Source organism: Sebastes umbrosus, chromosome 12 (assembly GCF_015220745.1).
Source record: "Sebastes umbrosus isolate fSebUmb1 chromosome 12, fSebUmb1.pri, whole genome shotgun sequence".
Taxonomy (NCBI): Eukaryota; Metazoa; Chordata; class Actinopteri; order Perciformes; family Sebastidae; genus Sebastes; species Sebastes umbrosus.
In genome coordinates, this window is record NC_051280.1 from 4,551,249 (window position 1) to 4,561,676 (window position 10,428).

Genomic DNA, 10,428 nt, shown 5'->3' on the forward strand with positions numbered 1-10,428 from the left:
TCAATATCATAGCCTTCGCAAAAGTCAACAGCAACGTGCAAAAACAAAACATCACACATAACGATAAATAACGACTGCTACCATAATTTGAACTGGCACTGCTCCTAGTGGCCCTAATTTCTCCTGCAACCAACTATTTGCAGACCAACCAGCTCCTTTCGATGGACCAAATGAATCTCTTATGTGCTTCAGTGCATCTATGACATTAGTTATATTATCTGAATTATCAGGAATCAAAGTGTAGCAGGCATCTCCCGTTAAATTTAAAGCAACACATAAGCCCCCTTGTTTGGCCAAAATATAATCAAGAGCCATGTCGTGTTTTAACAATGTCAATCTATGGCTCCTTTGGGTGTTTAACAACATTTCGAAACCTCTTATAGTTTCGTTTGCAAAGCCCTGTAAGGTGTATGTAATGTTATCAATATGATCTGCCAAAAATGTCACTCCATACCATGGAAACAATCCTATTCCCCACTTTTCTCCTATGCTTATTCTCCAATGGTAGGACTCCAGATTATGAAATTGCGCTAATTCTCTTTTATTCCTACTTCCAGAAGCAACATTAGATTGAGCCTCATCAGATGCTCCTCCCTTCTGTACAGAAAAAACTTCATATGGGAGTTTCAGTGTTGCCATATAGCAACATCCTGTCCACCCGTATGGTAGAAATAAATAAGCATTTTCACCACAAATCCACCAAATATCCCTGAAATTTCCTATAGTCACATTACCAGGCAAAACTTGATGTTCTACCATCAAAGTTCGACTCAGCTTACGCTTTGACACTTGAAAAATCACTTCATACAACTTATTCACATCCTCATCCTCACGCTTTCCTAAATCCATCATATAACCATCACACTCTGATATTCCCATAAACATTCCAGACCCCTTATTAGTTTCATTTGAGCAAAAACAGTACTTTGCCCTCACAGGTTTCACTTCCATCGGATCAGGTACCGCTGTCGTCACATTTTCATGTTGTTCAAGTAAATTCACATATGGTAATCCTGCCAACCAAGAACAATTCAATCTAGGCTTAAAAAGGTTCACTGATAAAGCCATCACTTTATCCACTGATGATTGCTGTTGATACAAGAGCCATGACAGTACAGAAGATTGACATGTAGTAGTTAATGGTTCCGGTATCGCCTCCAAAATTGAAGGCCATGTACCTGGTGTTGGTACTTTCAACATACATGGACCCTTCAATTTCTTGATTGATCTCACTGAGTGTGTTAACTGCTGAAACCATAAATTTCTACCTGCCCATGGGTCTACAATTCCCAACGCTGAAGCATCAAATCCATATGCTTTCCACTTAGCTTCTCTCTTCTGCAATACATGGTTCTGTTCAATCATCTCCTGTGATATCTGATCCAAGTCAACAAACTCCTTTCCCACATCTACAATATTCTTCTGAACAGTCTCAGATGAATTTACAACCTTCTCTTCCTCAATCTCCTTCCTACTATTCACACTAATCCCCATCTCTAACATAAACTTCCGGCTCTTATTTACCATCTCTTTCACTTTCAAGGATACTTTATCAAGTGTCTGTGTCACATTCTCCAATTTCCTAGGCGTTAATGTTGCCGCCAAGGTAGTGTTCTGATCGAAAGCATTATCATTATTTATTGATTTCAAATTTAAAATAGCAGCCTCTATCCGTGTGTTATTTACCTTTGCAGTAGTTGCTTCAACAGGTCTTAGGTTTGTTATCATAAGTCTCACCTTACGACTTATGTAACCTTCAATCCAAGAGTGACTAGATGGAACAAATTTAAACTCTGGCTCTCGATATGTACACATATATTCCCCTTCATCTTCCCATGCAAGGTTGCGCACAGCAAGTGAACAATCATCCACAACTTTCTTATACCTTATATCATTGTACAATAAGTACTTCCTTTGATTATAAGGCAGACCGTAGTTTCCAGGAGGCATCAACTCCACGACTATTTTTCCACTTGGGAAAATAGTTAATACGGCTATTCCCTATTCCACATTTACAAGGAAGAATAACCATTTTTCCAAGCTTGGATCTGACCACTATCTCCTCAGGTTTTGGCGTCGTAAAAATCTTATTAGGTACCTCTGTTGTTAGCTGTGACACATTCTCTACCATCCTAAGTTTCATATCGGAGAGGTTTGACCCTCTTCCGGACTGGCCTGGGACTCTTTTTTCCAACTGAACCTCCGAGTTCTCTTGCAACGGAGTCAGATCTCTTTGCATCCTCTGGTGTTTCACTCTCCACTGAAACATGCTCTGTTGTTTCTGGGACATATTGGAATTTGATGTCCCCAAATGCTTTTCCTTGTCCATCATCAACATTATCATTACTGACATCATCAAAAATATGCTCAGCATCATCAACATTTTCCACAATCTGGACAATCCCCCCTTCTTGATTTTGACTTTGGAGATCCTCATGCATCTGCCCTTCGGCTGCATGTTCTCCCCTATTTTGTTCCACAGAGTCATCTCGGCTCTGTGAGGGTTGTACCTCTTCTCTGGGTGCTTTAACACAGTGCGATAAATGATACCAAGTTGGAGATCCCTTAACCTGAACTGCAGTTCCCGTACTGCGAACAACCTCAAATGGTCCTTCCCGTCGTTCGTTATACCACTTTCTCCTGAAGACCTTCACAAATACCTTGTCTCCAGGCTGCACTGTACTCCTCTTTTGCTCATCAAGCCTCTCCTGCACCTCCTCTTTCCTTTGCCTGTCAGAAACATATGTAGATATTCTTTTGTGCAAACTAGCCATGTATGCAACATATGTTCTCATTTCATCTTCCAAAAGGGCCAAACTTGGTCCCTTTCCACTAGTGCGCAAACAAGGTGTTGGCATCCGTCTTCCTGTGGCCAACTCATGCGGTGTCATGTGCAAATCACGCAACTCACTTGAACGACATATCATCAAAGCCAATGGAAGTGCTGCTACCCAATTTAAGCCTGTGTGCTGGCAAATTTTAAGAATCCGATTTTTCAAAACTCCATTCATTTTTTCACATATTCCTTGACTTTGCGGATGATAGACTGCACCAAGGCGCTGTTTAATTCCTAATTTTTGCAAAATCAATTTCACTGTCTTGTCAACGAACTCTTTCCCATTGTCTGAGGATATCCGATCTGGAAGCCCCCACCTGCTTATGACCTCTCTACACAAAAACTTGGCAACTGACTGAGCGTCCTTCCGCTTGGTTGGACAAGCTTCAGGCCATCTTGAAAATCGATCTACCACAACCAACATGTACCTTTTCCCTTCAACTGGTTTGATCATATCAACATAGTCCACAACTAGCTCACGCATAGGACCCCTTGGAGTCGGAATGTGACCAGGTGGAACTATCACACCCCTCCGAACATTATTTTTCAGGCAGATTATACACCTGCCAATAACATAATCAATCTGCTCAAGCAGACACGGTGCCCAAAAACCATATTCCTTTGTAATCTTTCTCTTAACTTCCCCCCTTGCAACATGAGCTAACCCATGTGCCTCCTGAATCATTAGACCTAACAGGTCTGGAGGAGCTATTATCAGCCCCTCATGATTTCTCCAAAGACCTGTAGAGTCCTGGGTGGCACCTCTGTCTTTCCACAACTGTTTATCAATCTCAGATGCAGCATCATGCATTAAAATCACATCCCTAAGTGTGATTCTATCTTCCAAATCCACTTCATGAGTAACCAACAAAACTTTACCCACTCTATCTGCTACTGTAACTGCTTTTGCTGCTTCGTCAGCTGCTTTATTACCTTGTGTGACTCTTGACAAATCCGCTCTATGTGCTGCACACTTAGTTATCGCTATCTTCTTAGGCTTCATCATAGCATGTAGCAACTTCATTATTTGAGCATGATGTTGTATTGGAGAACCATCGGTTTTCTTAAACCCTCGGCCCTTCCACACTGATCCAAACAGATGACACACATTGTGAGCATAAGCAGAATCTGTATAAATTGTCACTCGCTTACCTTCTGCTAACAAACATGCTTCAGTTAGCCCCACAAGTTCTGCAAGCTGTGCAGATGCAGGCTGCGGTATTACTTCAGCCTTCTCTACAACAAAACCCTTTGCTTGAGCTTTTACAATAGCATATCCCGCACTCAACTTATCTCCCACACGATAACAAGATCCATCCGTCCAATACTCCAAATCTGCCTCACGCAATGGGAAGGCTTGCAAGTCTGATCTAAGCCTTGAATATTTTTCTGCTTCTTGAACACAATCATGCGGTTCACCATCCTCTGGAGTTGGCAAATTTTCAGCTGGATTCACTGTGGCACATCTTGCTAAGGTAACATCTTCTTGCTCTAGAAGCCTATGATAGTCTCTAAGCCTTGGCATGGTCAATGTATATTTACCATAGTTCAAAAGATTTCTGAGACTATGATGAGTAAGGATTGTCACCGGATACCCCATTGTGACAGATGATGCCTTATCATACATCAAAGAAACTCCTACCATTGCTCTATAGCACAGTGGCAACCCCATTTCTACTTCTGAATATGCAGTGGAATAATAAGAAACAGGCTGAGGACTTGTCCCCGTACCTGTTGGCTGACAAAGCACTGCACATGCATATTTACCTCCCATTGAAGTGGACACATACAACAGAAAGTTCTTCGAATAGTCTGGAGCTTCCTGTAACCTTTGCTTGACTGTTTCAAAAGCCAAAAGGCCTTCCTGTGTCCAAGAAAGATTACAATGAAGTTTAGCATTCCCCGTATCTTTAATCATAGCCCTCAAAGGCCCTGTTAAACTAGCATAATCCTCTATCCATGCTGAGGAATAGCCAGCAATGCCAAGAAATGTCATCATCTCCCTAACTGTTCTGGGCTTTGGAGCCTTACGAATAGCATCAATCTGATTATCTGAAATGCTCCTGTGTCCTTGTGTTATTGTTTGACCCAAATAAACTACTTTCTCCCGACAATACTGCAACTTCTTCTGAGAAGCCTTGTGTCCCTTCTCAGCCAATATCTGTAACAGTTTAATTGAGTCCTTATGACATGTTTCTTCATCTGGTGAACAAATGATAATGTCATCCACATATTGAATAACAGTGCTCATTAATATTTGATCCATTCCCGCCAAATCATCTTTCAACACTTTATTAAAAATGTGCGGGCTATGTTTGAACCCTTGTGGCAATCTCTCATACTCATAGGATTCTCCATTATACGTGAACCCAAACAAACTCTGACTTTCCGCGCTGAGCGGAACACTGAAAAATGCACCACATAAATCTAGCACCGTAAAAAATGTCGCATCAGTTGGAATTTGGGCTAACAAAGTGTGCGGATCTGGCACTTCTGCTGGATAATCCGCTACTACTTCATTCACTGCCCTCAAATCATGTACCAGGCGATAAGAGTCATCTGTCTTCTTCAGAGGTAATAGCGGTGTGTTACTCTGAGGATTTTGCGTTATCTTCAACACACCTGCTTTCAAAAGTCCTTCAATTTGTGGTTTGATCCCTCGAATTGCTTCTTCCTTTAGTGGATACTGATTCTTCCAAGGAGGTTTGACTCCTGGTGGTCTGAGATCAACTTTCACTGGCTGGGCTGCCTTCACCAGTCCAATATCAGCACTATGTTGAGACCACAAACATTCTGGAATCTGTCGCATCATCTCTTCTTTCTTAGAGTCTGAATCCATCTTAGCATTGCAAATTGACTCATGTGTCATCCTCACAGTTTGTGGCTGTCCTTCTCCTTGAGCAGAAATCATAATTTTAATGAACCGTTGGTCTTCACTTCTCCAGATGGCAAGATTCTTTTTTATTGGAGCAAAAATAGCTCCCTCCGCTTCTGCCATCATGTCTCCTATATGCTTCTGTTCATACTCCTCAGAAATCAACAGAGTTACATGTGGTACACTCTTCTCAATTTCAAATTCTTTATCCAAATATTCATTTCTGTTTATCTTCATAGCTGCTCCTTGCGGTCCCAAAGTTATGCAGCAAGAGCTAAGTTGAACTTGCTTTGGTTGACAACTCAACCATTTATGTGAGTTTGATTGGGCAGCATCTTTGAAGTATTTGAGTGTGCAATGATATGGATACTCCGGTGTTCTTGCATCAGGCATGTTTGCAACAATGAACTTCTCCCACAACTTAGCTGGCTCCAAAAGATCTGCACTGAGATTTCCAATCCAAAATACTGAAGAAACTTCAGTCTCCACTGCCACCAATGCTTGGTAACCCATATCACTTGGTACTTCCACCAGACAGCCGTCTGGCGTGCATTTTATCACACAATTTAATCTACACAAAGCATCTCTTCCCAAAAGCGCAATAGGTGTATGTTCTGATACCAATATGGGTATTGTAGTCTTTGAATTTTTATAGCAGAGCTCAATTGGTTTTGTGAGAGGAATCAGCTGTTTAATTCCCTCAAACCCGATTGTCCGAATCAATTGACCAGACATGGGGAGATGTATAGCATCTTCAGGCCGAATACAGGTGAAAGCAGCTCCACAATCCGCCATTACTTCCAATGGTCGGTCATTTACTTTCACCACTATTATTGGATCTCTCTCCGGCCCTGATACTACCAGCTGACACCCCCCTTTCGAGTTCTCCGGGCACCTCTAAAATCCTGGTTCCGGGCCCCTGTACGGGTTCACCGGTCCCCTGGGTGGTCTTGATTGGCCCCGAAATCCTCCTCTGACATTTCCTCTGAAATTTCCTCTGAAATTTCCTCCTGTTTTGTTGCATTCACGGGCAAAATGGCCAGGCTGTCCACAATTATAACATACTTCATAAGACTGTTGAAAGTATGGATCAAATCTTCCCCCTCTTCCTCTTCCAAAATTTCCTCGACCTCTTTCTCTCCAGATCTGCGGCTGACCAAAAACTGGTTGTGGGTATGAAGCTACAGGAACCACCGAAAGTGGCTGAGGCAATTGTGGCGGATCCTGGTTTGGTGGCAATGGTTGTTCTAACTGAGGCTGACTCTGTATAACTACAGCCTGTTTCTTGTCCTTCTTCTTATTGTCCACCAGTTGTATTTGATTGAGTTTTCTGAGGATTTCTTGGTCCTGTTCCTTCTGATCATGTTCCTTTTTCCTGTATAGCTCCACTTGATGGGCTATATGATCTGTATAAACACCTTTAGCCATACTTCCTAGACCAACTATTTCTGCCAACTTACTCCTCACTGGCAGAGGCAGTCCCTTCTGTATTTTGGCTCTTAGGATTGACTGCTCCATTTGGTTCAAGTCCGGGTCATTTCCTGTAACATTTCTCCATGTTTGATGAGCTCTTGACACATAAGCTCTCGGGTTCTCCTCCTGTCCTAGTGACTCAATAAAGATATTATCCGGATGTACATTCGTCGGAAATGTTTCTCTCAATGCTCTCCACATTTGACCTCTATGTGCGGCAAACAGTTCTGAATCATTCACTGCAGTCCCCGCATATCGATCGAGTCCTGCTTTCTGTAGAATTTCATCCATACCTGTGACCCCAAGAAGGCTAGCCAACAGTCTCTTGACGTCTCCCATGGCCAGATGTGTTCCTACTGTGATTTCTTCCAGCTTTGAAATCCAAGGATATGCTCCATCCTGCAGAGTAGGTAACTTCTCGAGTATATCAGACATATCTGTGCTCTGCCAGGGTTTATACTCCAAATTCTGTCCTCGAATAATGACTGGACAGATTTTTCCAGTCTCCTTCTTTTTTCTTGAGCGCAATGTATATCTCATAGCTGGTTTCGGGGAGCTCTTCTTCTGTAACTCTTTTTTCTGTATGTACAGTTCCTCCAATTGTTCTTCCAACGATCCTTGGCGATCAGGGCTGGGACTTCTATCCAAACATGAAAGGCATTCATCTATGCTTCTTTCGATTTCTCTCATAGTTCTCTGTCTGTCTTCACTCATGGTACTGGATGTCACCAGATGAGATCCTCTTGAAGCCGAAGCACCTCTACTCTCCCAGTCTTCATCACGGTCTCCATCCTCACTTTCATTGGAGCTATCGTTTCCTAAGTCCTTTTTCCTCAATGTCTTATCCCCTTTCTTTTCCGCTCTAGCCAGTATCCGCCTGACTGCAGGGTCATAGCCGCCCAAGTTTTCCTCCGAGTCACTCTGATCAACGTTGTCTCCAAAACTCTTCTTCCTGATCCTCAATCCTCCTTTTGTTTCCAGTCGTTTTGTTTTCTTCTTACTTTTTGAACTTGGATTCATCTTTATTGTAGTTTCAGCTTGTCCAAATTCAATTATCCGATCCTCCTCATCCATAATCTGATAGTTACCCTCTTGACTAATCACTGGGAGCTGAGGATAAAGTTCCTGGAATTCCACATTCTTCTCATAAGGTGGAGGTTTCCTCACTGGGTTTGTATGTGAGAAAGATGAATTAACTTCAGCCATTAGTTTCTGTTTCTTTGGCCATTTTTCCCATTCTTTCCATGCTTTCTTCTTTTTTCTCCTTCGCAGCCTTTGTCCACTTCTGTCCCTCATTTTCAAACAACTGGAGTATCGCAAGTTCTGTTTGTCTCTTTTCTTTACGTTTCTCTCCCTTTTTCCCTCTTTTTTGTTCCGCTTTATATGTAGATACAAGTACCTGCAGTTTTTTAATTACATCAGGATTAAAGGTCCCTTCCACTGGCCAGGGTTGATCTATCTCTGGCCAACGGCGGTACCATTTTGCTGAGATCCGTGGGATCTCTTTTTATTAATGGATTATTGTTTTGAACGACATCAAGAGGCGTGATTACTCTTGAAGTTTTATCGTCCTTTTTTGACATTTTAGCTACTTTATATTGCTTTTTATACATTCAACTAATTAATCAATCAATCAATCAAGTAATCAGTCAATATAAGTGAGGTTAATCACTTAAACCAAAATCACTTAAGATTATTAATTTATTTTATTTATTTATTCAACTTATTTGTGAATCACTATTTTTGCCACAGTCAACCGACCAAAGAAATTAATTTGCCAACTTTAAAGGACCCCAGAGGATCTATTAATATGATAAGAAATCACAATACCAAACCACACAATGTCAATCTAACCCCCAAAGGTCAATCAGATTACGATTACAATGTCCCAGAATGTCAGAAAATCCAACCAAATATGAATTCCCTAAAATCAAACACTTTCCCCAAGGACCAACTATCACTGGCTGCTATTATTTGCAACAAAACAAGCATCCAAACTCACAACTATTCACCTCAAATTCTCAAAACAATCTCAAATTGAATCCACAACATAGTTCAGCTCAAACTAAACCAATCCACAACAGAATTTTAAACCCACCAATTATACTCCATTAATTAATTAAATGTCTTAACTAGTCAGTCTGTTGCCAAGCTTCTTTTGAAATAGCACATATAGACAGAATGTGCTGTTTCCCACTTCAAATTGAAAATGTAAGCAATAGATATCAACTTCCAATGATCCTAAATGCTTATACAAACATATTTTCAAACAGCAGGTATAGAAAGAGTTCGTGAACAAAAACAGTACTGGCCTTGTGCAGAAGTTTGTCTGGGTAGGAGTCTGACGTCGCCGAATTGGTCCGCGTGACACACTGTTCAGGCTCCACCCGTCTCTCCGTGTCTCCCCCACAAATGCAAAGAACAAAGGAAAAAACAAAACCAGATCTTTCTCTTCACAATTTAGTTCAATAATATTTTGCAACCCTCTTTTTTTTTTCTTTTTTCTTCTGCCAGCACTTTGGGTTATTTATAACAAATATTTTGCACTTTTAAGCACCAAGCATTATTCCATATCATTCATCATCACCATAAAAACTCTCAATGCACTCCACACTTCTCAAATCCTTCACCATCATAACTCACTCAGCACTCTTCATTCCTCTCTATCATATTTATCTATTACACAGAGTTTATATACTAATCTCTCCACTTCTCCTTATTTATCTTAAATAAGTCTTTTTCGGAAGCTCATAGCAAATTATTTAAATCTTGTAGAAATGTCCTTAAAAAGGCTCATAAACTTTATTTATCAAATTAAATGTCTTCCGAAAAAGTTCATCAATCTTAAATCAAACTTAGGAAAAGATTAGAGAAGATTTTATATCTCCCTTTCCGGGGCTTATATTTTAACTCTTATTTTTAATATCCTCCAATGAGGCTTATAGAGTTTTAACAATTTAAAACGTCCCCGAAAAAGTTTATAAACCATAAACTTAATCCTAACGCATAATCTAAACACAACACTGGAATAGTAACGCTTAGTATTATGCGGTTGTTGCTGTATTCCATGTATTCGCCACCTCACTGAGCGCGTGATTATTTCTGCTGTGCAACGAAAGCATCCGGATGCACCTCCTTCTTATCAGATGGCCATGTTCCAAGCGGAGAGACAGGGTCTCCTGGAAATGGTGGGGGATAGTGAAGATGTTGATCCTGAAGAGGTTGTGTGATGATGCTTATAATT